The sequence below is a fragment of the Callithrix jacchus genome, chromosome X (genome assembly GCF_049354715.1).
Source record: "Callithrix jacchus isolate 240 chromosome X, calJac240_pri, whole genome shotgun sequence".
Lineage (NCBI taxonomy): Eukaryota > Metazoa > Chordata > Mammalia > Primates > Cebidae > Callithrix > Callithrix jacchus.
In genome coordinates, this window is record NC_133524.1 from 48,681,259 (window position 1) to 48,709,230 (window position 27,972).

Below are 27,972 nucleotides of genomic sequence, written 5' to 3' on the forward strand. Positions count from 1 at the left end.
GGCGTTAGCCACTGTGCCTGGCTGCCCTGACCACTCTTGTCCTGAAGCAGGAGAAGTAGCAGACGTTGAAAAGGGAGCACAGAGACAAGTGGAAGCATCCGGAGTATGTCAAGGACCCAGCCGTGTGTATCCCACCTGGCCAGGCTCCAAGTACTGTCTGGATGACTATGGCATGAAGCTGGCAGGTGAGTGAGTGCACCTGGAGGTCAAGGGACAGAGGCAAAGGCATGACCTATGCCATCTGTGATTCCACCCAGACACCCATCCATCCACCATCATAGTCACCCACTCACTGAACCACCCATCCACATTACATCCACCAACCTGCTCATCCATCCATCTACCCCCCAGATCCACTGTTCAAGCACCCATTCACCAACATGCACTCATCCACCACTCAGTACCCTATAGAGTCACTATTCAGTAGCTCATCTCTTTCTTATTCCTCTGATGCCCCATCTAACCGCTTCATTTCTTGCTCTCTCTCTCCTTCCAGCCACATCAATAACATCCTGCCCCAGTGCATCCAGCAGTGGCAAAGGAGCCCCTGCTTTGCCAATGAGCATGGCAAGAAAATGCTGGAGTGCATCCACCATGAGCAGCAGGACACCTACACTCACCTGAAGGACATGGAGTGCCATTTCCATGAACTTGAGGCCATCATTCTGCGTGGCAAGCAGCAGGCTGTGTGTGTGGATTACTAAGTGAGAGGGCATTGGTGAGGTGGAGCATAAAGATACCTGGCCTCTTGTCCTGTCCCTCCCCATCCTGTACTGCTTCCCTGGTCCCTCCATTGCCCTGTGCAGAGCACCAAAGGTGAAAAGGGCAGCAAAGACCTGAAGATCTTTTGTGTCTCCTGTGGGTGGCCCATCTCTAAGCTGTCCCCTTGTGCCACATGGAGCACTACTTTGCCAAAGTTGGAACATTGGCTGGGAGTCAGATGGGACAAGAATGTTTTTGGCTGGGTAGGATGGCACATGGGTGGGGTCCACGTGGTGGGGGCAGGTTTGGCTCCTGGATATTTGTTATAGGAGGAATGCAACACACAGCCATGGCTTCCCCTGGGTGTGCTCTTCCCCCATGCCCAATATGAGACCCAAGGTCAGGGCATTAACCAGTGGTAAGGGGGACACTGGCTGTGCAGATGGGAGCATAGGGTCTACAGGGGACAACAGACCTGGTGTTTGAAGCTTTATCGTTGGTGGACAGGCAGCATATGTCCACAGCTCCTCCCATTTGTGACCTTTCTTCCCCAGTATGAGTGTCAGTTGTTCGCTGGGTCCCTGTACCCTACTTGCATTGAAGGGTGAGTGTGGGGGCTAGTAAGGGTCGAAAAATTATGTGGACATGGTCAGAAGCAAGGTTAAGCAAGGTCAGGGGCAGGATGTGGGTGTGCTCAGAGGCAGAAGTGGGTGTAGTTAGAGGCATGGTATGGGCAGGGTCTGGGACAAGATGCAGGTAGAGTTCTGGGGCGGGACCTCCCACCTCCAGACTCTTAGCACCTCACTTTTCCACCTCCCTCCAGGGACACATCGCTCTTCTGTGATGCCTACAATCCAAAGAGTAAGAGGTACTGTAAGCACTTCCAGGTGCTGTGTCCTGAGCACTCTCAGGACCCCAAGGTGAGACCCTTTTTTACCTCATCAACCTTCATTCCTCCCATCCTCCCTCCCTGGCTGCCTTTCGCATCTCCTCAGCAACCCCTGTGTGTCCCCTCTTCCCTTCCCAACCACTCCACGGTCCATGCTCCTTGCTGCCTCTCACCCTCTATTCTTCCTTTTCTCTCTACCTGGATGTCTGTATTCATGCCCTCCTTGTCCGACCACCTTCCCTGGTGGTCCTGCCCCTCCTCACTGCATAAGCACCCCCGCTCCCATTCTGCTCCTCCCTTCCTGCCCCACCCCCTACCTGGCCAACCGGCTCTTCTCCCCTCCCCCTTGTGTGTCCCCCTCAACTTCTCTTCCTCACTTTCTGACTTTCTTCCATTCTGATCATTCTCCGTGCCTCACTGTCCCCTGATTCTATTTTCTGCCTGTCACCTACATCCTTTCTTCCTACCTGTTTGACTGCTCCCCATTCTCTCCCTCCACCCTCCTCTTCTCTGCCTCAGCACTCACCTCTCATCTGCCTCAACAAGCCCCACTCATCTATTTCTCTTCCTCGGACCACCCTCAACCCTTCCCTCCTCCTGCCGGACTGCTTTCCAGCCCTCCAGCTCTCCCTGGCCCACCTGCCCTACCGCCAGCTTTCCTTCTGTTGGATTTCTTTCTGTGCCTCTGTTTTTTCTGCCTGATCACCTGCATTCCTCCATCCCTGCTTAGTCAACCTCATTGTAATACAGCAATAGATAACTAACACATGGTCTGTAGATGTTAAATGACATCTGAATTCAATTTTTGTCAATGATGCATCTGCTGCTGCTCTCATTCCTCTCCCTTGTATGAAACTTGTTTCTGCATGGAAGGATTTAAGAATTTCTCCTCATCTTTGAACTATAAGACTGTAACCTTTATCTGCAAAACAGAGAGAGATTTAAAAAAGACTGTAACAAAATTTGGTCATTGTAAGGGTTCCTGTGGTGATTAATTATTTTTAGCAGCTTTGCAGAGGAGGATCAGTGATTTAGTGATCACCTTTTACTGTACATCAGAATCTCCTGTGAAATTGAGATGGAAGAGAGCAGGGATGTGAAGTGTTCATCCCCATGGCTTAGGGGAGAGGGGGAGGCAGCTCCCTGCATGGTGTCTGGGGGGGAGGTCCAGGTGGGAGCAGCCACCAGCCATAGCCAGGGAGATGCTATCCCTCACCCCAGCATGGATCCTTCCCTCTGCATTGATTCTTTACAGACATCAGCTGATTCCCACCAGCACTCCCTTCCTCCCCCACACCCCCACCCCAGTCCTCTGGGGATGTGCCAATTTCTCCTCTACCCTTATTTAGGTACAGGAAAATCCTTGTTTCTTTGGAACTTAGAGACTGGCAGGATAGTAGGGCCACCACAGTCTCTGATGCCCTTCTGGCTCTCCCTTCTCCCTTCAAAGATGAGTAAAATGGTCCCAGGAGCCATTTTACTCTCAGGTTGGCCTCTCAGCTTGGCAGTGACAGCACTAGACTGGAGCCAGGTCTCCTGACTGTGTTTTCCACCCTCACCACACCACAGCCGAGATCAAGTTTCCCCCTCAGAGTTCCCATTGAGATCAGAGTTCTTGTTAAGGTTCTGTAAGCTGGGGAGCACGATGAACGAGCCAGGCCCTGGCCAGCAGCTCCCTCCTTTCAGACCTGCCCGTGGATGCTGTCGGTTCTGGAAGGGTTCATCATCTCAGGGGCTCAGGGTCATGCGGTCAGTAAGCCCATTCTATTTCTGAATATATTCCAAAACTCTGTTGTTTTAGTTTTGTTTATTATACAAATAATTATATTCTGAATATTAAGTTATGCATTATGGATAAATACAAAGAAGAAAGTAAAAATGACCTCTAACTCTGCCATCTCCTAAATATAGATTCTATCAACAATTTGATTTATTTGCTTCCATATTTTTTTTCTGGATATGTGCTTTGGTGCTTATGTTTGCGAGTGATCAGTATATTCATATATGCACTTTCAATTTAAATGAAAACTGGAACCATGTTGTTGGGTTACCTTTGCTTTGTATGTTGTATTTTAACTTAAATATTTTTTCCATGGCAGCATATATTTTTCTAAACAGTTTTAACAGCTGCATAATAGTGCATCTCTGAATATATCATAATTTATATAAACAATATGCTGTTAATAAATATTTATGAAAGTTGATTTTGGTTTTAACTGTTAATGAATGTCACTGTGGCAAATTCCTACATTTAAATCTTTGTGCACATACATACTTATTTTCTACAGATATAGTTTTAGAAATTGTACTGGGGTCAGGGTGTAAGGACAGGTATTAATAATAAATGGGCTGAGCATGGTGGCGCACGCCTGTAATCTCAGCACTTTGGGAGGCGGAGGCAGGTGGATCACTTGAGGTCAGGAGTTTCAGACAAGCCTGGTCAACATGGTGAAACCACGTCGCTACTAAAAACACAAAAATTAGCTGGGGGTGATGGCACACACCTATAATCCCAACTACTCAGGAGGCTGAGGCTGGAGAATCTCTGGAACCTGGGAGGTGGGTGTTGAAATGAGCCCAGGTCGCACCACCGCACTCCAGTCTAGGCAACAGAGTGAGACTCTTGTCTCAAAAAATAAATAAATTACAATACAAAAATTACCCAGGGATGGTGGTGTGCACCTATAATCCCAGCTGCTTCAGAGGCTGACACTGGGATCACTGGCACTGGGGAGGCAGAGGTTGCGGTGAGCCGAGATCATGCCACTACACTACAGCCTGGGTGACAGAGCAAGACTCTGTCTCAAAAATCAATAAATAAAAATACAAAAATTAGCCGGGTGTGGTGGCACGCACCTGTAATACCAGCTATTCTAGAGGCTGAAGCACAAGAATCGCTGCAACCTGGGAGGGGGAGGTTGCAGTGAGCCACGCCACTGCACTCCAGCCTGGGCGATAGAGCGAAACTGTGTCTCAAATAAATAAATAAATAAATAATGAATTGGGAGGGGACAATTGCACACTTAGTCCCAATGAGAAATCTGCCTTTTTCCAAGTGCCACATGACCATATCAGTCACACATATGCAGCTTGTGATCACAGAGGCATGGCATTCTCTGTCACTCCGTGGGGTGCAGCCCCTTGTCCAGTTGAAGTGTGGAGATTTCCAGGCTGCTTAACCTGGGCTCTACAACCTTGACTTCACAGACCTGTAGTCCCTTCCCAAAAAGGCAGGAAATAACCACGTTTCTCATGAGTTATCGTTAATTCATGTATTTGTTTGTTGCACATGTTGTGGTTCAGCAGCTTCTGTGGGCTTTTAAGAATCCCTGTAGTAAAATGTACAATTATAGCTCCATAAAAATTAGATCAGAGAAAATATAGAAAGAATGGACGAAGTCAGGACCAGAATTGATTTGGGCTGTAGGTTTTTGGGCCCTATGGTTCTGCAGAGTAACTAAAATTAAGCTGCAAGTTTCCTTCTGAGCTTCCTATCAGACACAGCTGGAAAGAAAACGCAGTTATTTGTAGGATTTACCTTGGCCACAAGGAGAAAAATGACTATAAGGGTAAAGAAAAATTTTCCCAGGGTAAAGATTTTCTGATAATTGAATGTAAACCATCTCCCATTCCCTTTATTTTTGAGACAGAATCCTGCTCTGTCATCCAGGCTGGAGTGCAGTGGTGCGATCTTGGCTCACTACAAACGCTGCCTCCTGGGCTCAAGTGATTCTCCAGCCTCAGCCTCCTGAGTAGCTGTGATTACAGGCACGCGCCACCATGTTTGGCTAATTTTTGTACTGTTTATTTATTTATTTGAGACAGAGTGTTGTTCTGTCACCCAGGCTGGAATACAGTGGTGCGATTTCAGCTCACTGCAAACTTTGCCTCCTGGACTCAAGCAATTCTCCAGCCTCAGCCTCCCAAATAGCTGGGATTACAGGCATGCACCACCACACCCAACTATTTTTTTTTTTTTTTGTAGAGACGGGATTTCACCATATTGGCTAGGCTGGTCTCGAACTTCTGACCTCAAGTGATCCACTGGCCTCAGCCCCTCCCAAAGTGCTGGGATTACAGGTGTGAGCCACTGTGCTCAGTAACCAAACCCCTTTTTGATCTCACTATGGATCATAGGTGAGGTGACCTTATACTCTATCATCCAAATTCAGAAATTTTAAAGTGAAAAGGGCATCATTAATAATTATGCTGGAACAGCAGATGTAAACTGGACAGATGGATGGTCAGCCTACTGATAAATGAACAATAGAGTCCGCCATGGCCATCTCCTGGAACAGTGGTTCTTCCAGTGCGTTCCCTGGCCCACCAGCAACAGCATCTGAGATATTGTTAGAGATGAAAATTCTTGGACCCTATGCCAGACCTACTGAATATCTAACTTTGGGTGTGGGGCTCGGCAGTCTCTGTGCTCACAAGCCCGCTGAGTGATTCTGATACACACTGATTTAGAGCTGTCTTCCAAAGAAGTCAAAGGCATAGGACCGGTGCAGAACTCAGCCCATTGGGTTCTTCATGTGCACACCTCACTAAATACCTTGTTTTATCTAGGTACAAACTATCCTACATTTTTATATTCCTCTGGAGCCTTTTGACACTTCTTATGCCTTAAATAGCTCAATATTAAAGGAATATTGGATCATAGAATACGTGTTTTCAGTCTGGACTTAAAACTGTACAATGGCCCTGCTTGTGGTCAGTTCCTCAAAAAAAAGTCTCTATTTTTAATATGTTATCCTGAAATACAAAAGACAGTTGTAATGTGGAATTTATTCTTTCAAGATACAAAAATTAGTTTATATTTCTTTCCCGCATATGGAATCCCTTAGTGGTGATCCATTAGTTCAAGTAAAAGATCCATGCTTTTCCCATGATTGTAGTCCACAGTCACTGACCACAATCCCGTCACTCTGTCACCCAAGCTGGAGTGCAGTGGCACGATCTGGGCTCACTGCAACCTCCGCCTCCTGGGTTTCCAACCTCCTGATTCTCGTGCCTAAGCCTCCCAAGTAGCTGGGATTACAGGTGTGTGCTACCACACCTGGCTAATTTTTGTATTTTTGGTAGAGACAGGTTTTCGCCACGTTGGCCAGGCTGATCTCAATCTCCTGACCTCACGTGATTCGCCTACCTTGGCCTCTGCAAGTGCTAGAACTATAGGCCTGAGCCACCGTGCCCAGTCTGTCCTTAGATTTTTAAACTTATTTTGCTTCCCTAACATGTGACATAGACTCCTGCCCTTTTGCATAGAGCTATTTGCACTTCCACAACATCACTTTTTTTCTTTTACCTTCACACTCTTGCACTTTGCTTCACATGTCTCACTTTTCATGTTAAGCTTCCTCAACATTAGTGGGCAAACTTACCTCCCCATGAATAATTTATCTTTCCCTCTTTTGTGCTCTCCATGTTTTCTACATGTAGTTAAGCCTTGGATCATTTTTTTTTTAATCATCTTGGTCAACTTTTTTTTTTTGAGATGGAGTATCGCTCTGTCACCCAGTTTGGAGTGAAGTAGCATGATCTCAGCTCACTGCAACCTCTGCCTCCCAAGTTTCACTGATTCTCCAGCCTCAGCCTCCCAGGTGGCTGGGATTACAGATACCCATCACAATGCCCAGCTAATTTTTGTATTTTTAGCAGAGACAGGGTTTTGCCATTTTGACCATGCTGATCTCGTACTCCTGACCTCAAGCGATCTGCCAGCCTTGGCCTCCCAAAGTGCTGGGATTACAAGCATGAGCCACCATGCCCAGTGGCATGTCTAATGGTTTCTAGAAGGTCAGGAGTATATGTAATCTATTTCTCTCAATTCCCAGCACAACATCTGCCACTCAACTGTCCAGAAGTTCTCAAATGAGCTAGAAGGCTTAAGAGGGCCTAGTTTAGTCCTCATTTTATAATAAAGAATAATGGTCTTAATGCATTAACACAGTGAATTGTAACATTTTCAATTATATTTTTTCTTCTACAAAGTATTACGTAATATTAGGTATTTAGTAGCCATACTGTATTATACATCATGATGAAAACTCACCAAAAACAAATTCTTAACCAGGGGATATGGCTTATTGCAGACTGGGCTAGGGAAAGTACAAGATAAACCTGAACATTTTGTTGTGCTGGAAAGTCAGGATGTATTCAAGGAATCATGGGAATGTGTCAGAAGGACACAGGATTCCAGCTAGAAGTGGCTCCCACTGGCCAAATCTTTGTGTGTTTAAAAATTTTTAAATAAATATGCTAAAAGATTCTAAATTGATTGAATAAAATAATCATGAGTCTTCTATTTACAAATGAATAAGTGAAAAACAAAGAAATTGGGGAGAAGGGAAACTGCTTTACAGTAGGATATCAACTAATAAACACAAATGACAGAGTTAGAAAATCATCAATAAGTGGTAAACTAGTAAGTGGAAGTTGGATGAGGAACGGAGTGTTTACATAGTTTCACAGTATTTCCCCATGAATTACTTATGAATTATAAAAGGAAAAATAATGATTTGACCATAGAAGAACCTGGCAAACACCTCACTAACTGAGTGATTAAGCCAACCTCACTTGTCTTGGGACAAACAGGCCTCACGGTCTACTGGCATGTTGGACTGAGGACACAACGTCACTTCAGTGGTATTGCTGTCAAACTGGGTGACCTGGTATTATAACGGTGAGACATCAGACACAACTTGGTTGAGGAGCATTCTATCCAATAACTAGTCTGCACTCTTAAAAAATTTCAGATTAATAGAAAAAGAAAATCTGAAGAACCATTCCAGATTAAAGGAGACTGGAGACACTTGGTAAGTAAATGCAATGCAATGCGTGACGCCAGACTGGATCCTATGTTGGGGGAAAATACATCTATAAAGGATAATTTTGGACAGTTCACAAAAGCTCCATGTGTACTGTGGATTAGATAATAGTATTCAATAAATGTTCAGTTTCCCAATTTTGATAATTATACTACGGTTACCTAAGAGAAAGTCCTTGTTTTTAGAAGATATATGCTGAAGAATTTAGGAATGAATGTGAACAATGTATCCAACTTACTCTTAAATTGTTCAGAAAAAACTGTGTGTATGTATGTTTATATTAGGATTCTCCAGAGGGACAGAAGATATACACATATGTATATATATAGAGTTTATTAAGTATTAACTCACATGATCACAAGTCTCGCAATAGGCCATCTGCAAGTGGAGGAGCAAGGAAAGCCAGTTCAAGTACCAAAACTGAAGAACTTGGAGTCTGATGTTCGAGAGCAGGAATCATCCAGCACAGGAGAAAAATGCAGGCCAGGAGGCTAGGCCAGTCTAGTTCTTTTCATGTTTTTCTGCTTGCTTTATATGCTATCCATGCTGGCAGCTGATTAGATGGTGCCCACGAGATGAAGGGTGGGTCTGCCTTCCCCAGCACACTGACTCAGATGTTAATCTCCTTTGGCAACACCCTCACAGATACGCCCAGGATCAATACTTTGCATCCTTCAATCCAATCAAGTTGACAGTTGGTGACACTTGGTTGACTTTGTATTAACTATCACAATGTCCATGCATATTTTTTTGAGACAAAGTCGTTATCTGTCACCTGGGCTGAAGTGCAGTGGCATGATCACCCCTCACTGCAGCCTCAACTTCCTGGGCCCCAGCAATCCTCCCACCTTAGCCTCCCAAGTAGCTGGGACCACAAGCATGTACCACCATGCCTGGTCAAATTTTGTCTTTTTTTTTTGTAGAGACGGGGTCTCAATATGTTGTTCTGCCTGGTCTTGAACCCCTGGGCTCAAGCTATCCTCCCACCTTGACCTCCCAAAGTGCTAGGATTACAGGTGTGAGCCACCATGCCTGGCCTATGTCCACACATAAATATATCCACACATGTATATGTATACAGAGAAGGAGAGAAATAGAGTTTGATGTGAATGAAGCAAAATGTAAACAATTGGAGAACCTGGGTAAAGGTTAAGGAGTTTCTTACATTATTCTTGATACTTATAGCAGAGTTTCAAATTATCTCAAAATAAAAAGTTAACTTAAAAAAAGACATCTTTGAGACAAGGAGGGAAACTTGAACACTCACTGGCATTAATTAATAGTAAGGAATTACTGTTAATATTTTTAGGTATAACAATGGTACAGTTAAAACAAGTGCTCTATTAAAAACATTTACAGATGAAATGATAGCATGTTTGGGATTTGCTTCAAAATAATCACAGTGGGTGTTTATTGAAACACAAGATTGGCTGTATGTTCATAATTGTTGAAGAAGGCTGGGAGGTGTTTGGGTGTATGTACATTATGCTATTCTACCTACTTTTGCATGTATCTGAACATGTCCATAACAAAAGGGAAAAATACCAACTTCCTATGTATCTTCTTGACCCCATCAGTGCTGACCATATCATCTTAAACAGGATTGTGTTGTTACAGGTGTTAGTGTCATTTGAGGATGTGACTGTGGACTTCAGCAAGGAGGAGTGGCAGCACTTGGACCCTGTTCAGAGATGCCTGTACTGGGATGTGACACTAGAGAACTACAGCCACCTGCTCTCAGTGGGTAAGCACGGCCGCCCCATGCATCTGCTGAGGGTCCCCAGTGAGTGAGGGTATTTCCATTCTCAGCTGCTGAGTGCTGCCCCACATCTAAACTATATGAAGGTATCATCCTGGATTTGTCTGGGATTCAGTTTCTTTTCACCTCTGTGACGATTACTGTGTTGCCAGTGAAACATGGTTACTTTTTTTGAACAATGAATGGAAAGCATCATTGAAAGGCCCCTGAAACCCAATCATACCCCCGGACCCAGTCTGTATCATGTCCTGTTAGCAGAGTACCAAGTTCCCAAGACAGAGGCCACCTTCACATTGGAGCAAGGAGAAGGCTAAGGAGAAGATGGATGCCACAGAAGGGGTGAATTTGCCCTTCCTCCACATTGTATTCTATTCAGTCCCTCAATGGATTAGATGATGCCTGCTCACGTTGGTGAGGACAAATCTTTACACAGTCTACTGATTGAAATGTTAATCTTTTCTGGAAACACCTTCAGTTACACCTAGCAATAATGTTTTACTAGCTATTTGGGCATCTTAGCCCAGTTGAGTTGACATAAAATTAATCGTCACAGAAGGTAACTCATCTTGAAAGTTCTAAACTCCCTTAACTCACTTCTCTAAGAGAAGATTTATAACTTCAGTTTTTCTCTATTTTGAATTGGAATGTCTATGACTGTTATTATATGCTTGCCCAACCATTGTATGTTCAGTGTTTTGAGGGCAGATAACCTGTCTCTTCTGTTTTCACAGGTCCACATACAGAAAGAAAGGAATTGTACCTCAGAAGCTGTACTTAATGGCTTACACCCAGGGGCCTAATCTGCACCTGAACCTAACATGGTGATAAAATTTTAGACGTGGAGCTGATATTGTAATGAGTGAGCCTTTAGGGATCTTGGAATGGGGTGAATGTATTTTGCATGTGTAAAGATATAAAGCATTGGTGGTCACAGAGAAGACTCTGGTAGACACACACCAAGGTGATCTATAGTGAGTCACACACTCTTGTGTAATTTCCTCTTCTTGGGTGCAGGTAGAATCTCTGTGACTTGTTTCTAGCAAATAAAAAGGTGATGGGATGTCATTCCCTTGATCAGGTTATATTACATTCAAAGATGATATGATGTAACTCTTGTGATTTCATTACTTTATCTAACACTGTGCTTTAGTAGACTGGCACAAGAGATTCTCCTTACTGGCTTAACAAGGTAAGCATCTATATTGAGGAAGCCCACATGGCAGGAAAGTGCAGGCAGCCTCTACAAACCATGGGTGTCCTCTTCGATTTGAAGGTAGCCTCCAGCTGACAACCAGTAAGAAGCCAGGGCCCCTAGTCATGTAGCTGCAAAAAAATAAAATCTGCCAATGATGTGAATGATCTTGGAAGTGGATTTTTCCCCAGTCAAGTTTCCAGATGAAAATATAGCCTGGCTGACACCTTGTGAGATCCTGAACAGAGGAGTTAGTTAAGCTGTGTGTGAACTTTTGACACACAGAAACTGTGAAAGAATAAAAGTGTGTTGTCTTAAGCTACTAAGTTTGTAGGAATTTGTTACACAACAATGGAAAACTAATAGGATAACTTATGCTCTATTTCATGGTTTTGCATTTTCATCAATGTCTACCATATAAAGTTCCATTTTCTATCTGGGCTTCTCATGATTTTGCACACTGAGTATATAGACAATATGCAAATTTTTATTTTTCGTTCAGTTTCTTCTGTTCCAAAAAATAGTTCTTAACTACTCTAGTGTATTGTTTTTACTTTTTTGATTCCCTAGTCCACAAATTCTTCAACCTAAAGATTCTTACACCATATGGTATTTGACACTTTTGTCCTTCTTTTATTTTAAGTAAATCCTTGGTAATAAGGGATTATATTTTACTTTTTATTACTCCAGTGCTGGAGACATAAAATCTATTTAGAATATTGAAGGTATGAAATATACGGAGGTAGTCAGAGGAGAATATTTTGTTTTATTTTTAAAATGTCTGATGAGAGAAACTCAAAGGAACATAAATTATAGCTGAAAAGAGAAAACAATGGCTTTAAAGCTAAAATTATTAGCCTTTCTGCCATAATCCCCTCCAATATAATGGAAACCTAGTAAAAACAATTGTTTCAAAACAAGTGGCAGAGTGTATCTGCTTTTGTAGTGCAAAGAAAATATGTTCCCTGAATTCAGATATGGAAGATTGAGAGTAATTTTCAGTACAGGAGACACTTAGTTTATTCTTGAGCCCATATAAATTTTTTATTGGTGGAAATAGGCATGAAAATTAAGCTTTCTGGAGAAGAACATGAAGTTAAGATTGGAATTGCAAATAAACTGGATTTTAAAGGCAATTTCATGAATAATTCGTGGAATGCAAAATCACCTGCACAGTCATTTTAAAGACTGATGACTCTTGATCTCTTCATTTAGGTACATTACTGAATCTGTAGGACAAGGGACTTGTAGATGAGTTTTTCAACCCAGAAGTAAATTATTTGTAATGGACATTGTGGCAATAATCTCAGTGATGACAGGTGCAACACAAGTTAAATGGAAAATTGAAAGTGGAAAAAATACCAAATCAATTTTTAGGAATCCAATGTTTATGTTCTCTAGAATAATTAAAAATCATAACATGTAGGAGTAAAAAAGGTGAAAGAAGTGAGGTTTTTGGACAGGACTAGTATATCAAGTTCACCAGAAAAGGGAAAATAAACTGCATTTAATCAGACGATGCTCAATATTTGAAATTAATGGTGGAATGTGAAAATGGCATAATTTACTCATTCTATAAATATTTCACGAGAACTTACTATGTCACATAGACCATCAGAACGTCACTGTTTCACATTCTGGGTAAGGATGATATATTACTTATGGTAATCCTAAGCTGCTATACCAAAGAGACGCCAAGATAATTACTTAAATAATGTAGAATTGTGTTGCTCTTTTATGTACTTCTTTTAATAAAACTTGCTTCTGGTGTTCCTTCAGGGACCCAAATTTCCTCCAAGACATCAGTCCTCCATCCTTTTTTCCCTTTATAGCATGTTTTTATTTATCACATAAATTCACCATTTTCAAATGTACACTTCACTATGTTGTGCAACTATCACCACTATCTCATTCCAGAAAATAGCCATCACCTCAAACGAAAACTCCAGACCTATTAGGCGTTAGTCTCACATGCACACGTATTTTTACTGCAGGACTGTTCACGATAGCAAAGACTTGGAACCAACGCAAATGCCCGTCAGTGACAGAGTGGATAAAGAAAATGTGGCACATATACACCATGGAATACTATAAGGATGAGGTCACGTCCTTCGCAGGGACATGGATGAAGATGGAAACCATCATTCTCAGGAAACTAACACAGGAACAGAAAACCAAACACCACATGTTCTCACTCATAAGTGGGAGTTGAACAATGAGAACACATGGACACAGGGAGGTGAACATCACACACTTTTGTATTTTTAGTAGAGATGAGGTTTTTCCATGTTGTCCAGGCTGGTTTTTAGAACTCCTGACCTCAAGTGATCCGCCCACCTTGGTCTCCCAAAGTGCTGGGGTTACAAGTGTGAGCCACTGAGCCTGGCTATAGTTTTAACTTGTGTTTATCAGGTTATATATTAATGCTGCACTGCCTATATGAAAAGAATTGGTGAGTTTTTCTTTTTTAAAAAAAATTGGGATACTTTAAATAACATTGGAATTATCCTTCTTGCAACTCTAGTACTTTTTAAATTATGGATTTAAAAAAATCACTTTACATTCTCTTCTTTGTAACTGATCTATTAACATTTTAAATTTCTTCTTGGGTTAGTTTGGTCATTTATGTTTTTCCAGAAAATTATCCATTTTCTCTAGATTTTCCAGTGTGTTGCTATATAGTTTGCATACAGCATTTTAAAGTGAATCTTTCTACCTTCATCTTATTTTATTTCTTGGTAGCATTCTACAAACTTGAAGATTGTGCTTGTGAATTTTGAGGTTTTTAATTTGTTGAATGGATGTGATTAACTTATATCTCTACTGTGACCTTGCAGAGAAATATATGAGGGATAGTAATGGAAAACTACAAGAAATCTGAAAATGTAATAAATTGTTTGTTGACAAAAAAAAGAAGTTAGTCTTGACAAAAAAAAGAAGTTAGTCTCAATTTTCTCTGCCTCCACCCCTTGGCAACCAGTAATCTACTTTCCATTTCTGTTGATTTGCCCTCTGGACATTTCATAAACATGGAATCATACACTATGTGGCCTTTTGTGTCTGGATTCTTTCACTTAACATAATGTTTTCCAGGTTCATCCATGTTGTAGCTTGTAACAGTACTTCATTCTTTTGGGGGCTGAATAATATTCCATTTTATGGATATATCACATTTTGTTTGTTCATTCATCGGCTTATGGATAGCTTAGTTTTTCTTTTTTACTAGTTTAATGTTAGCCTTAAAAATTTTATTTTTTAATTTATAAAGAAAAGAGGTTTATTTTTGACCCATGTATTCTGCAGGCTGTACAGGAAGCATGGCACCAGCATCTGCTTCTGGTGAGGGCCTCCATCACTGTTCCACTCATGGCAGAAAGTGAATGAAAGCAAGTCTGTGCAGAGATCACACAGCGAGAGAGAAAGTGAGAGAGAGGGGAGGAAGTGCCAGACTCTTTTTAACAACCAGCTCTGGTGGCAACTAATAAAGTGAGAACTCACTCATTGCTGCCAGGACAGCACCAAGCCATTCATAAGAGATCCATCCTCATGACCCAAACACCTCCCACAAGGCCCCACCTTTAACACTGAGTATCAAACTTCAACATGAGATTTGGATGGGTCAGATATCCAAACTATAGCATTCTGCCCCTGGACCCACAAATCTCATGTTCTTCTCATGTTGCAAAATATGATCATCACTTCCCAACAGTTCCCAAGCATCTTAACTTGTTCTACCATCAAGTCAAAACTTCAAAGTTCAAAATTTCATCTGAGACTTAAGGCAAGTTCATTACAGTTGTGAGCTTATAAAGTAAAAGGCTGGGCACGGTGGCTCATGCCTGTAATCCCAGAGGCCGAGGTAGGTGGATTACCTGAGGTCAGGAATTTGAGACCAGCCTGGTCAAAATGGTGACACCCCTTCTCTACTAAAAATACAAAAATTAGCCAGGCCTGGTGGTGCAGGCCTGTAATCCCAGCTACTTGGGAGGCTGAGGCAGGAGAATCACTTGAATCCAGGAGGCAGAGGTTGCGGTGAGCCAAGATTGGGCCGCTGCACTCCAGCCTGGGTGACAGAACAAGACTCCATCTCAAAAAATAATAATAATAATAAAATAAAAATAAGAAACAAGTTATTTACTTCCAATAAACAACGGTGGTACAGGCATTGGTAAACATTCCCATTCCAAAAGGAAGAAACAGATAACAGGCCCCATGCAAGTCCAAAACCCAGCAAAGCAAGCATTAAGTTTTTCTTTAAAAAGTCTTTAAGAAATTAGAGACAGGGTCTTTCTCTGTTACCCAGGCTGGAGTGCAGTGGATTAACTGCTGCCGACTGCAACCTTGAACTCCCAGGCTAGAGTGATCCTCCTGCCTCAGCCTCCCGAAATGCTGGGATTACAGGCATGAGCCATCATTCCCCGAGAGCATTAAATAACAGTACCTGATAGATTATAAGTGCTGGATAAATACACGGCAAATAGTAATTGCCACATAAATTGTAATTGCCTTCACCCTCTACTCTTTCAGTTATAATCACTCTCTTTTACATTTCGGAAGGGAAATTTGGGCTTGAAGCCCTGGAATACTGAATTCTGAAAAAACTTGACTTCACAGTGAGATGCTTCCTGTTAGAAAAAATTATGATGACTAGATGGATAAATATCAGGAACATCCAAAAAAAAAACCCTTGAAGTCATATTTCTTTCATCAAAAAGAAACCATTACATACAAGAGAGATTATGGTTATTACAATGTTGTAAAAGTATTTTCAGTGGCTCCAAACACCTTCCTCTGACAAAGGAGACCCCATTAATTTGATTCATTTGTAGATAATTGGAAACAAAATATAGACTCACATGGTAATAATAGAAGGACCACACAAAGAACCTTGACAAGATTAATTATTGACTATTTTCATGCATAGTTCATTCTGTAATATACATGAAAATATTTACTCAGGAGAGAAGTTTTTAAATGCAATCCATGGAAATGAAATCCATGTGGAGTGTGTATTCACCACACTCATAAAGTGCTCCATGGTGCTACAAAGCACTCTTTTGAGTGTGGTGAATGAATACACAAAGGCCCCATCCAGAAGGCAACACTCAAGATCCAATAGAGAATTCACACCGGACAGAAACCTACCAAGTGCAGTGGTTGTGGAAAAGCCTTCACTGGGATTTCACATTTCAGGAAATACTAGAACACTAGTGTTTATACTGAATAGAGACAATGTGAATACGGTAGTCAAGTGCAGTGGTGTGCGCCTATAGTCCTAGCTACTTGGGAGGCTGAGGCAGGAGGATTGCTTGATTCAGGAGTTCAAGACTGCAGTGTGCCATGAATACTCCTGTGAACAGCCACTGCACTCCAGCCTGGGCTTCATAGTGATACCCCACATCTTAAAAAAAAGAATATTGTGAATGTGGTTCAGAAAGCAATATTCAATCAGAAATCAATACTAAATATGCAGCAAAAAACTCACAAGGAGAGAAACTTTATGTATGTAATGAATGTGATGAGGTCTTCAACTGGAAGTCAAGCTCCATTACCCATCAGATGATTCATGCTGGAGAGAACCTTAGGATGCAATCTTGTGGGAAATTCTTAACTTCCAAGCCACAATTCTTACGGCAGTCAGCAAGTTCACGTTGAAGCCAAACTATATTTATGTACCTAATGCAGAAGCACTTTCACCCAAAAATTAAGCCTTCTCACAACACACCAGAAAAACTCATACTGGAGAGAAACTCTGTACTGACTGTGAGAGAACCTTCAGAGGCCAGAGTTGATTATACATCAGAAAATTCACTCTGCAGAAAAGCCTTATGAATGTAGTGTCTGCAGGAAATCTTTTGGTAGGAAATCATGCCTCCAACTGCATCAGCAGATTCATACAGGAGAGAAACCCTGTATGTGTTCTGAATGTGGGAAGGCCTTCACCAACAGCTCCACATTGGAGAAATGCTACAAAACTTGCATTTAAGGTAAACCCTACAAGTGTAGTGACTGTGCTAAGGCTCCATTCAGAAATCTGTTCTCATTATGTATGAAACTATTTATACTTTTGAGAAAACCTGTTTGTTTTTTGAAAAAAGATAAAGCTTTCTCAGGAATCAGATCTGATTGATTTTTGTGGAAAAGCCTTAAGTGAGATGTTGTTCCTTACTGTACATGTGTGAATCTTTAAGAATGCATGGCAGAAAGGGGGAAAATATCTTTTAAAATATTTTTTATTTTACTTTTTGGTAAAATAAAAAATCATTCTCCCTATGTTGCCCAGGCTGGTCTTGAACTCCTGGGCTCAAGCAATCCTTCTGCCTCGGCTTCCCAAGCACTGGGATTACAGGTGTGAGCCACCATGCCTGACTGGGAAATGTCTTATTTGCACCAGCCTCATTGATTATCACAACCTTTCTGTTAACGATTGAATGCATTAGAAACGCTTTCTTGTAACATATTTCAAAACAGATTTTTAGGAGAAAAGTTTGTGGGAGATTATGTAAACAATAGTGCCATATACCGCGGAAAGTCATGCATTTTAAAGTGTGAATCACAAAATACATCTAAAGAAACATACTCTTAAATCCATAGAGAGTATGTTACTAAGTAAAAGGAGTGACAGGAAGTATAAATGTGTTGTTATTTTTAAAACCTAAAGTAACTTTGCATTTCACATTCTCTACTCTAACAACATATTCTAAAATAAAAATCATGACACTAATTTATTCATCTACAGAGATATCACTCTGTGTGTATGTGTGTGTGTGTGTGTATTGACACACGCAACAGTGAATATCTAGTTTTTAGTAAATGCATGAACACAATCTAATCATAGATACTGGCTTATGTAATGTATCTTTTATCTTCCTTGCTTACTTTTCCACCCCCTCTTTTCCATTTCATTGCATCTTCACCCACATCGGCAACCCCCTAGAGATATACATCTTGTGTGATCTGTTTTATTTTTGTCCCCGTGCTTATTATTATATATACATACACATAAATTATCTCTACCTACTTATACTTGTATAGGAATTCATTTCTTCTCTGTTTTAGAAAAGTAACATTGTTATTCCCACATCCCTGCTCTTTGCTTTTTGCTTAACACCTCTTCTAATGGTATTGAATTTTCCCAACCCTTACTCATGTGTCAGTTACTGCATAATCAACACAAGATCTCATTGGCATGTATCAATAAATGTTCATTCTCACAGATTTACAGTTTAGTTGGGGTTCTGCTCATCCAAGTTAGGCTTGGTTGGTTGAGTGGCTCTATTTAAGGTTGTGGTAGCTGTGGCATCTCTACTCCTCAACTCTCTCAGTCTGGGGCTCAGAGGTTTAGGGGCAGAGGTTCCCCCTGAGAATATTCTTCTCACAGCTATGGCAGAAACATAAGGGGACACGGGAAAACTGTGGGGTGACTAATCACGGTCTGTGGTATGGGTTATGGAGGGATTCTGTGTGGTCATTGATGAAGAAATCTGTGGAATTAATAATTGAGGATCTTTGGGATTAGTGATGGGGTTCAGTACCTCTTAAAGCCTAGACCTAGAGCTGACACACTCACTCTCACATTCCCTTGGCCAAAGTAAGTCACATGTGCAAGTCCAAGTTGAAGAGGCAGGGAAGTATACTTTGTTCATGTGAGGGCAAGGCAAGGATGTGGATGCAGGAAGTGCTGAAAGGTTGGGGCCAATGACTTCATCTATCACAAAACAATGTTTTTGTTGTTGTTGTTGTGGATCAGCTCAGGAACCAGACTTTCTAAAATCCATATGGTAAAAACACACATGCAAGAAAAGGAGGAGAAATGAGAGAGGTTAGCCCTACCCAACTTTAGATTCTACTACAACCCCCATATAATTAAAGCAGTGGGATACTGACACAGGAATGGACAGACAGACCAGTAGAATAGAAGTAAAAATTCCAGACACAGACCCAAGTATATCTAGAAATTATAGTACTGTGTATGATAAACAAGTTAGTTCAAGACACTGGAGCAGGCTAGGCACAGTGGCTCACACCTGTAATCCCAGCACTTGGGGACGCTGAGGAGGGTGGATCACTCGAGGCCAGGAGTTCAAGACCAGCCTGGCAGACATAGCAAAACCTCGTCTCTATTTTTTTAAATTTAACTTAAAAAAAGACACCGGGGAAAAGATGTACTTTTAAATAACTGGATAGACAGTTAGAAAAAAGATTAAATTGGATCTATACCTCACATCATACATGAAAATTGTAAGAGCCCAATAATAGACCCCAGGCAGATCCTAACTTTTGTCTTAAACTAAAACTGAAAAGTGTGTGGTGAGGGAAGGAGGGGAGCTTATGAGATAAAACAGCCTCTGATTTTTTTCAGTTGGGAGCTGGCCTTCTCCTGACAGCTTGGCCTTGATGTTCTGCTGTTGAACATAAACAACTTCCCAGCACAAGAGATAAAAACAGGACCACCCTGTCATCACGGTGGACTACAGACAAAACAAAAAAGAACTCCAGATGTGCTAACTCTAAGTCTCTCATTTCTTTACAACTTAGGGAGTATCTGGAACAATGTCACCTTTTGCTCAGCAAGTCACTAATTTTAGATCAGGGGCTCCCTGCTGTGGAGCAGTTTGAATAAAGCATTTCTCATACTTTTCAGCTCAGTTTCAGATTTGAAAATTTTTAGACAGGATAAATCGTAAATAGATGAGAGCTCTATGTGTAAAAATAATGAAATCATACACGTACTGGAAAATAATATATGTGAATTCCTTTCTAACAGGTATGCAGAAAGGCCTTCTAAATAACCCCAATCCAGATATCTCATAGATTCATTGTGAGAAAAAAAACTGAATTAACACATAAAGCACTTGGAAGTAGAGTTAGTAAGTGCTCCATGAATGGTACAACTGATCCTTCATGCCAGAGTTTTTGTTTTGTTTGTTTTTTGAGACAGGGTCTTGCTCTGTTACTCAGGCTGCAGTGCAGTGGGATGATCATGGTTTACTGCAGTCTCGACCTCCAGGGCTCAAGAAATCTTCCTGCCTCGGCCTCCTGAGGAGCTGGGACCACAGGTGCATACTAGAACACCCAGATAATTGATTTTGATTTTTTGTAGAGATGAGGGCTCACTATGTTGCCCAGGCTGACCTCGAACTCCTGGGTTTAAGTGATTCTCTGGCCTTGGCCTTCTAAAGTGTTGGAATTACAGGTGTGAGCCACCATGCCTTTGCCTGTTTTGTTTCTGTTTTCTCGTGTTGTCATTTTTGTGTGCTGATTAGTTTCCAACATCTACAAGAACAGAATCCAAAGCAAAATAAAGACTAAGAAAACATCAGTTGTCCATATTAGATATTAATGATAATTGCTTCTATTTTCCTGTGGAGGTTGGGGTGTGCTCCGATAGCTATTATGAGGGGCCTTTAGAACCCTGCCTCCATTTGCCACCAGTACAGTTGGAGGGGGCTGTGCTCTCATAATATCTTTTTCTCCTTTTCCCCAGTATTCTCATCCAGGAACAGCATGTAAAATCCTGACAATTCCCCCAGTGTTATCTCCTAGGCTTTCTTTCCTGTCTCTTTCCCTTACTCTTCTTAGAGGACACCTTGACACCATGCTATGCACCGAGGGTCACCTCTGCTTCTCTAAATATTGCAGCAAGCTCTCAGGACCAGCTCCAAAGACACTTCCCTCCAGAAAACCTGTCCAGAGGAGGACCCCACCCTTGCTGCCTGCTGCTCTGGTATAAGTTCACAACTCTGCTCTGTGAGGCAGGAGTTTGTCTTCTGTATGTAATGGACACCTTCCCCAGATAATGATGCCCACACTGAAGGGGCAAGTGGGCAACACCATATTCCCTGCCCTACAACAGTGAAGATATCTTTTCATTTCTATTGCAGTAGTGAAAGTTGCCAAAACAATGCTGAGTAATGGTGATTATGAAGCCTATCTTGTTGGTTTCTTCGGTGGAGATATCTTCAGTGTTTTTTTTTTCAGTTCAGTGTTATGTTTCTTGATGACTTTTAGTACATTATCTCTGCTGTATTTAAGGTTTAAATATTCTTGCTTTGGTTTGAATTTTGATTGAGAATGACTGCCAATTTGTGTCCAATCCCTACATAAAATCATGTGTTCCCCTAGGGATCATGTATACTTGATGTGGTACTACAGGGTCCTTTCTCCTTGGGACCATCCTCTTCTTCAATTAATGTGCTCTGGGTCTGAAAGTTGCTCAGGTCTGAAAACTCGCCTCTGTTGCATTGCAGTCCTATCATCCTCAAAGCAATCAGTTAGAAAATGTCTGTAACAGCTTTTCCTATTGCCAGCCCTGGCCTAAAAAGGAGAAACACCAGTAAATTTAGTGATGTTGGTGTCCCTCTTACCTGAAAATTCTTAATGGACTTCATTAATAGGACTTTTTTGGAGTGTAATTATCCAGCTTCTGGCTGTACCTAGTGTATCCAGCAAGTCCATTTCCCTGAGACTTTTCATTCCTTCTCCCACTAATGGCCATGGCAAATCTGGCATTTCAACATCACTTAGCACAGACCATTGCTTTCCCCATATTGCTAGGAACCATCTCAGTGGTGAATTACATTGTTTCCTGAAGTCCTTGCCAAGATGTTAAATCCTGTGTTTCTCTTTTACCCATTCTTGTGTTCTTCCCATCCACCACCTCTTGATCCAAAGCCCTGAGAATACCTCTTGATCAAGTACCGTCAAAATTCTGCCCCATGTGTACTCCTCCAGCTCTTGTTGGTACATGCAGCCCAGGTCCTGTATCTCCCTTGCAGTATTGTTTCTTTCCTCCCTTATCATGCCCAGCACATATCTTATGCTTAACCTTATTTATAGGTATAGTGGCAAAGAAGGGAAGTGAGGGTAGATCCTGATGGGGGCACAGTTGAGGGGCTGCACTGTAGTTCAGCATAGGAGTGTGATAGTCCTTAACAGGGAGGGATGGGCCACTGTCGCAGACTTACAGTGTTCAGAGATATGGTCACCAGCATCCAAGTGGATCCTAATAACCCTTGCCTTCTGGTATTCATGCCCTCGTACACTGGTTAAGGACTTGGTCCTGTATAACCAACTGAGTACACTGGAAGTGATGCATGTGACTTCTGAGCCTATATCACAGAAACCACTGCAGTTGTTTCCTTGACCTCTCAGATCATTCACTGTGGGGGAAGCCAGCTGCCACACTGTGAGAACAGCCCTGTGGAGAGACCCATGTGGGGAAGAACTGAGGCTCCTGGCCAACAAATAGTCTGTACCAACTTGCTAGCCATGTGAGTGAGCTAACTTGGAAGTGGACGCTCCAGGACCAGATGGCCTTATAGATGACTTTAGCCTCAGGCAATATGTAATGCAACCACAAGAGAAATCCTAAGCAAGAACTGCCCAGGCAAGTCCTTGAATTTCTGACTCACAGAATCTGTAAGCATAGTAAATGGTTGTTTTATATAACCAAGTTTTGCAGAAATTTGCAACACAGCCAGAGTAACTGGAATAAAAGGAATCTGGAGATTCAGGAATTTTGAGGTCATCAACCCAAATGTACCCTGTTTCAAGGTTGCTTTCTTTCCCACTCAGAACCCTGACCTTGGCATAGAAGATATGTCTTGGCTGGGAGTTTAGCTTTCCTTATACTCTGCTGCTCTGACCAAGTCCTGAGCCTTGTCCTTAGCGTCCTTCGCCCTTCCACTTCAGGACGTGAGAGCTTCTTCATATACTGCTGCCAAGGAAGCCCCTTGAGGCTTTTACACTTTGGTTTCATTGCCTGTAACCACTCTCTGCCTTTTATTGTCGTCTTCTAGATTGTCAATTGAGCTAGCAAAGGCACCCAATACTTTTAGCCTGATTGTTACTATTTCCCCCATGTGCATCCTTCTCCACCAGTAGCGAGCCGAGTTCACCACCTGTGAAAGTTTTAACAATTCATTTGTTTCTTTATTCCAGGAGCTGTTTGCACTCCACCTCCTACTAATAATGATGTCTTCTTTCTCTGGCAGTGAGTGATGCAGTTCCAGAACTCCATTTCATCCACAGCTCGCATTCTCACAGCACTTCTGATACAAATTGTTACGTATTGAGTTCCCTAGGAAGCAGACGCTGAGAAAGAGTTTAGAGTACAGGATGTTTATTAGGGAGGGCCCTTGGGAGAAACACCTGTGGGAAAGAGTGGACGGAAGCTGGAGTGAACAGAAGCTGAGCTGTGCTGCAGAATAAATGACAGCCTTAGCCAATCCTGCAGGGAGCTTTGGAGCTAGAATGGCTCTTTGCTGTGCTGGGCTTTTATTCCTTAGACTTGACCAGACATTGGATGGGGACTGCCCCAGGAAAGGGCATGATCTTGGGCATGGTAGCTCTGTGTAGCTCAGGCAATTCCTGAAGGGATTTACAGTCCTGAATACCATTAGCTGATATCTGGGAAACCATCTTTTATTGAAGCGAGATCTGGGTGGTATGTCACAGTGACCATGGGTGTTGTGTTCAACAGACATTGGGCTGAAAGCACATGGAGTATCATAATGTTACAGGAATCCCTGCTTACTGGACCTCTGATTTAATAAAATATGACTAGAGTGAGTCCATTTTGAAGTGAGTAGGTACTCACAAGGGACCTCTAGAGTTAATACTTATGATCTGAAAATAGCCACATTCCAAACTGATCACCAACTATAAATACAGAATATTTACTGCCATACAGAGCATCTCCCATCAAGCCTGCGGAATGTCCAGATGTCCGAAGCATGCAGCTCACTTTGATTAAAGATAACACTAATGAGCAAGCTTAGCTTGAAGGATCAATGGTCATTAATAACACCAATTGCTCCTACCTGTAGTGAACACATCTGTACTTTCCAAGTTTAATTCTAGCTCCTTATAGTTTCTTATAAGTAGAGACACTAACAAAGGAGAGTGCTTTCCTCTGCTTGCTTTCTGAGGACACCCTACTCTGTAACAGAGTAGTTTCCAGTAAACTTGCTTCTTTCACTGTGCTCTGTGAATTGCTTTTAATTCTTTCCTGTGCAAGATCCAAGAACCTGCTCTTGAGATCTGGATCGGGACTCTCTTTTGTAACATGAGGCCCAGTGAAAGGACCTCTTGAAGTTTTCCACAAACACAATGATGGAGGAAAACAGGAAGTTCAGCAAATAGTGTGCTGAAGGTAACAGCGGGAGAGAAGACTGCTGGGAGAAAATGGGGAAACAATAGATGCTGTTCAGGGGACAACAGGAATTTGAGGACACTATATGTTCTCCCAACATCCTCTGCATCCCTTCACTTTTCCCCCAACATAACCCCTGAAACATTTTGGTTTCATTGCCTGTTAACAACTCTATGCCTTTTATTATCATTTTCTAGATTGTCAGTTGAGCTCAGCAAATGCACCCAAGACTTTCAGCCTTATTGTTACAGAATAATAGTGTGATGGAGGCTAATGATGAACTCATTGACACAGGAATTTTCTCTCAGTCCCTTTGCCAGACTCGCAGCAAGGGCACTCTCTCTACTCAGCCAGTGGCACTCAACCCCTTGTGGGAGGGAGCGCAAGAGCAAGCGAGTGTGGGATAAGCTCTTTTAGTTCTTGCTGTCCACAGTCTGATGGACAGCAGCATGTTAGCAGCTCAGTTGGCTCCTGGCCCCGTCGTGTAGGGTGGCTGCCCTCTGCTGGCGAGGGCAAAGAGGCAGTGCAATAGCCTGTATAGGTACCTGCACTGGATGGATCTTGAGCTCTTATTCAGCATCCAAGAAGAATGAGGATGTGCGATCAAAGAGTGAGCAAGGTGGGGAGTTTCATTGAGGGATGAGTGATGAAAGCTTTCTGTGGAGAGGGGATGTGGGGTGGTCCCCCTACCTGAAGGCAGGAAAGCACACCCCCACCGTACTCTGCTGCAATATGTCTGGCTTTTATGGGTTCAGAATAGGGGACGGCAGGCAAACAGGAACAGAAGTTTCACTCTGGTCTGAGGTTTTACCTGAGACTGTCCTCAGCTTGAAGGTGGGGTCTCACCAGGCACCCACCCCATCTTCCTAGGCATTTGGCTGCCTCCTGTTGCTATCATCATTAGCCTCCATCACACTATTATTCTGTGACTCCCTACTAGATCCCAGCACAGTATCTGTGAATCACCAACAGTACCCAGGGCAACATCTACCGACTCCATCAGCACCCCCTAGAACAGCATTTTCTACTCTACCTGGCCCTGATCAATGTCTTCTGACATCCAAATAGCCTGAATCACAGTGCCCAGTGACTTTACTAGGCCACAGCTCAGTCACAGCTGTTCCACTTTGAGTTTCGATCTTCTTTTTTAGCAGGCACTCTCTTTGTAACCCAGGGTCCCTGGGTTTTGGAGTATGTAACCGAATTCAAGCCAGGACTACTCATTATTTGAAAGCCAAAAGCTCAAAAGATGAGCTTTGGTAAAAGGAAAGTTAGCTTTATTTGAGAAGCCAGCAACCTAGGGAGGCAGTGAACTAGCATTCAAAGACCACCTCATCGAGTTGTGTCTCTGGATCAAGGACATTTAAGGGAAATTAGGGGAAATGATGATCAAAAAGTTTTTGTGAAACATACGCAGTCTCAGGTGGGCAGTTAATCATTGCTTTCTTGGTCAATGTTTTGTGGCCTTCTGTAGGCTCTATCAGCATATTCTTATCAGGCTGGTCAGCCTGTTCCCAGAGTTGTTGGTCAGCGTCTTTTCTTTTATCTCTGTTGAAGGTCATGTTTCCTAAGGCTGTTTTTCATAAATAATCTGCAAACTCAAGCAAAGTAGTAATTATAGTCAAACAAATAAGCTTTTGGCTAACATTGAAGTCAGTACTGTGAAAAAGTCTTCATTTGCAACTGTTGCACCTTGAGTTCTTATTTCAAAAAGTTCCAGGAAGCTCAGCCCCAGCAAAACAAAAAACCAGTTGGATCCAGAGATGCCTGAGTTAGACATGATTTTGGCAACTCTCCTCATTATCATACCTAAAACCCTGCTCAGGGAGGAGCTTATTTGCCACCTTCTATGTGGAAGCATGTTCACAACTGCACCTGTACTGCCCTTACTCCACCTCTACATCCAATGACTCAGCTAATCAGTCCCACCAAAGCCCTTGTTTTCATCTTCATTCCAGGAGGTGCTGCTTTGAGGAATTATCCCCAGTGTCCTTGTTGCAAGCGATAAAATCCTCTTGTTAAATTCTCCTTGGTTGTAGTCACTGGACTGTCACTGGCAAGCAATCAAACCCACTCATGTGGGTAACAAGTTGCCGAGATGTAGCACAAGGATTAGTTGGGTATGTACTCTTAGCTTCCAGGTTCCTGCCTTCACCACCCTGGCAAAGAGATGTGCCAATGCACAGAAATACAGCTTCACCTTGACTCTGGGACACTTGCACTGCCTCACTGAGTACATGTCAACGTATAAGGTCATCTCCACCATGAGCCTTGCTGAAGCGAGGAAGAGGAAAAGCAGGGTCTGACATACTGCCTGTTGCTGCAGGGTGGGAACAGAAGCTCAGCTCTCTATTGGGCCTTGCTGATGGGAAGGGTGGAGGAAAACAGGGTGTCCTCTACCTGCTTCCCACCACCTCATTCTGACTCATTGATGCCATGTGGGGCTTGAGGTTCAGCTTCTAACTGGGATCCACTGACACCCACGTGGTGGCCTTGTTCAGTCTCATTCTTTCTAGATGAGCCCCGCTGGGCCCTACTGATCCCAGGGGTGGGAGGAAAGTGGAGTTCTGACTGACCCTGACTTTTGCTGCGTTGTTCAGTCTTTTTGATACCAGGTAGAGTGGAGGCCAGCTCACACTGGACCTCCCTGATACTACTACCATTGTGAAAGAATTGGAGGACTGCCTGCTTTTTCCAGGCAGTAAGATCAGATCTGTACCCCACTTTGGAAACACTAATCTGGCAGGAGAGTCAGAGTGCCACACGCTTCCACTGGACAGAGGATGAAATATTAACTCCCTGCTCTGTCCCATTGACTCTACCTCAGCAGGGGATGAGAGCGCTGCCCTGTGCTTTCTGCAAGGTGATGGGTTGGGGATCAGGTACCCACTCATCTCACTGAAATGGTTGGGAGCAGATTTTTCTACTGGTGTTTGGCTGGAGTAGGATGGATACTACCAAAAACGTTTTTATGTTTTTGCCTTTTTACTCCTTGTATAGTAACCACATAACTCTTTTGAAGGTTTAGGTTTGTTCTCTCACCCTTCTGTATTCCTTTACCTTTGTACTCTTCGGAATTTTTCTTACCATGTTATCTGTTTATATCTCCATTTGTTATGACCTTATTAAGCCCTCAACCCAAATAGCTGCTCTTGCTGGCAATAGCAACATCAGGGCCAGGACTTTTTTTTTTTTTTTTTTTTTTGAGACAGAGTCTCTCTCTGTCACCCAGGCTGGAGTGCAGTGGCACAATCACAGCTCACTGCACCCTCAATCTCCTGGGCACAAGCGATCCTCCCATCTCAACCTCTCGAGTATCTGGGACTACAGGCATGCACCATGATGCCCAGCTAATATTTTTATTTTTATTTTTTGTAGAGACGAGTTCTCACTATGTTGCCCAGGCTGGTCTTGCACTCCTGGGCCCAAGTGATCTTCCTGCCA

General features: G+C 42.6%; 1 protein-coding gene and 1 long non-coding RNA gene across 2 annotated transcripts in view; one reads left to right on the forward strand and one right to left on the reverse strand.

Moving 5' to 3' along the window:
- The window catches only part of UXT (ubiquitously expressed prefoldin like chaperone), a 122,974-nt gene that overhangs the window by 67,172 nt on the left and 27,830 nt on the right, over nt 1-27,972 (reverse strand). The gene's annotated exons all lie outside the window — the stretch shown is intronic.
- On the forward strand, nt 1,525-10,167 carry LOC144581081 (uncharacterized). Its single transcript, XR_013531611.1, has 3 exons — nt 1,525-1,622; nt 8,350-8,409; nt 10,039-10,167. It is a non-coding gene; the product is annotated as an uncharacterized LOC144581081 (long non-coding RNA).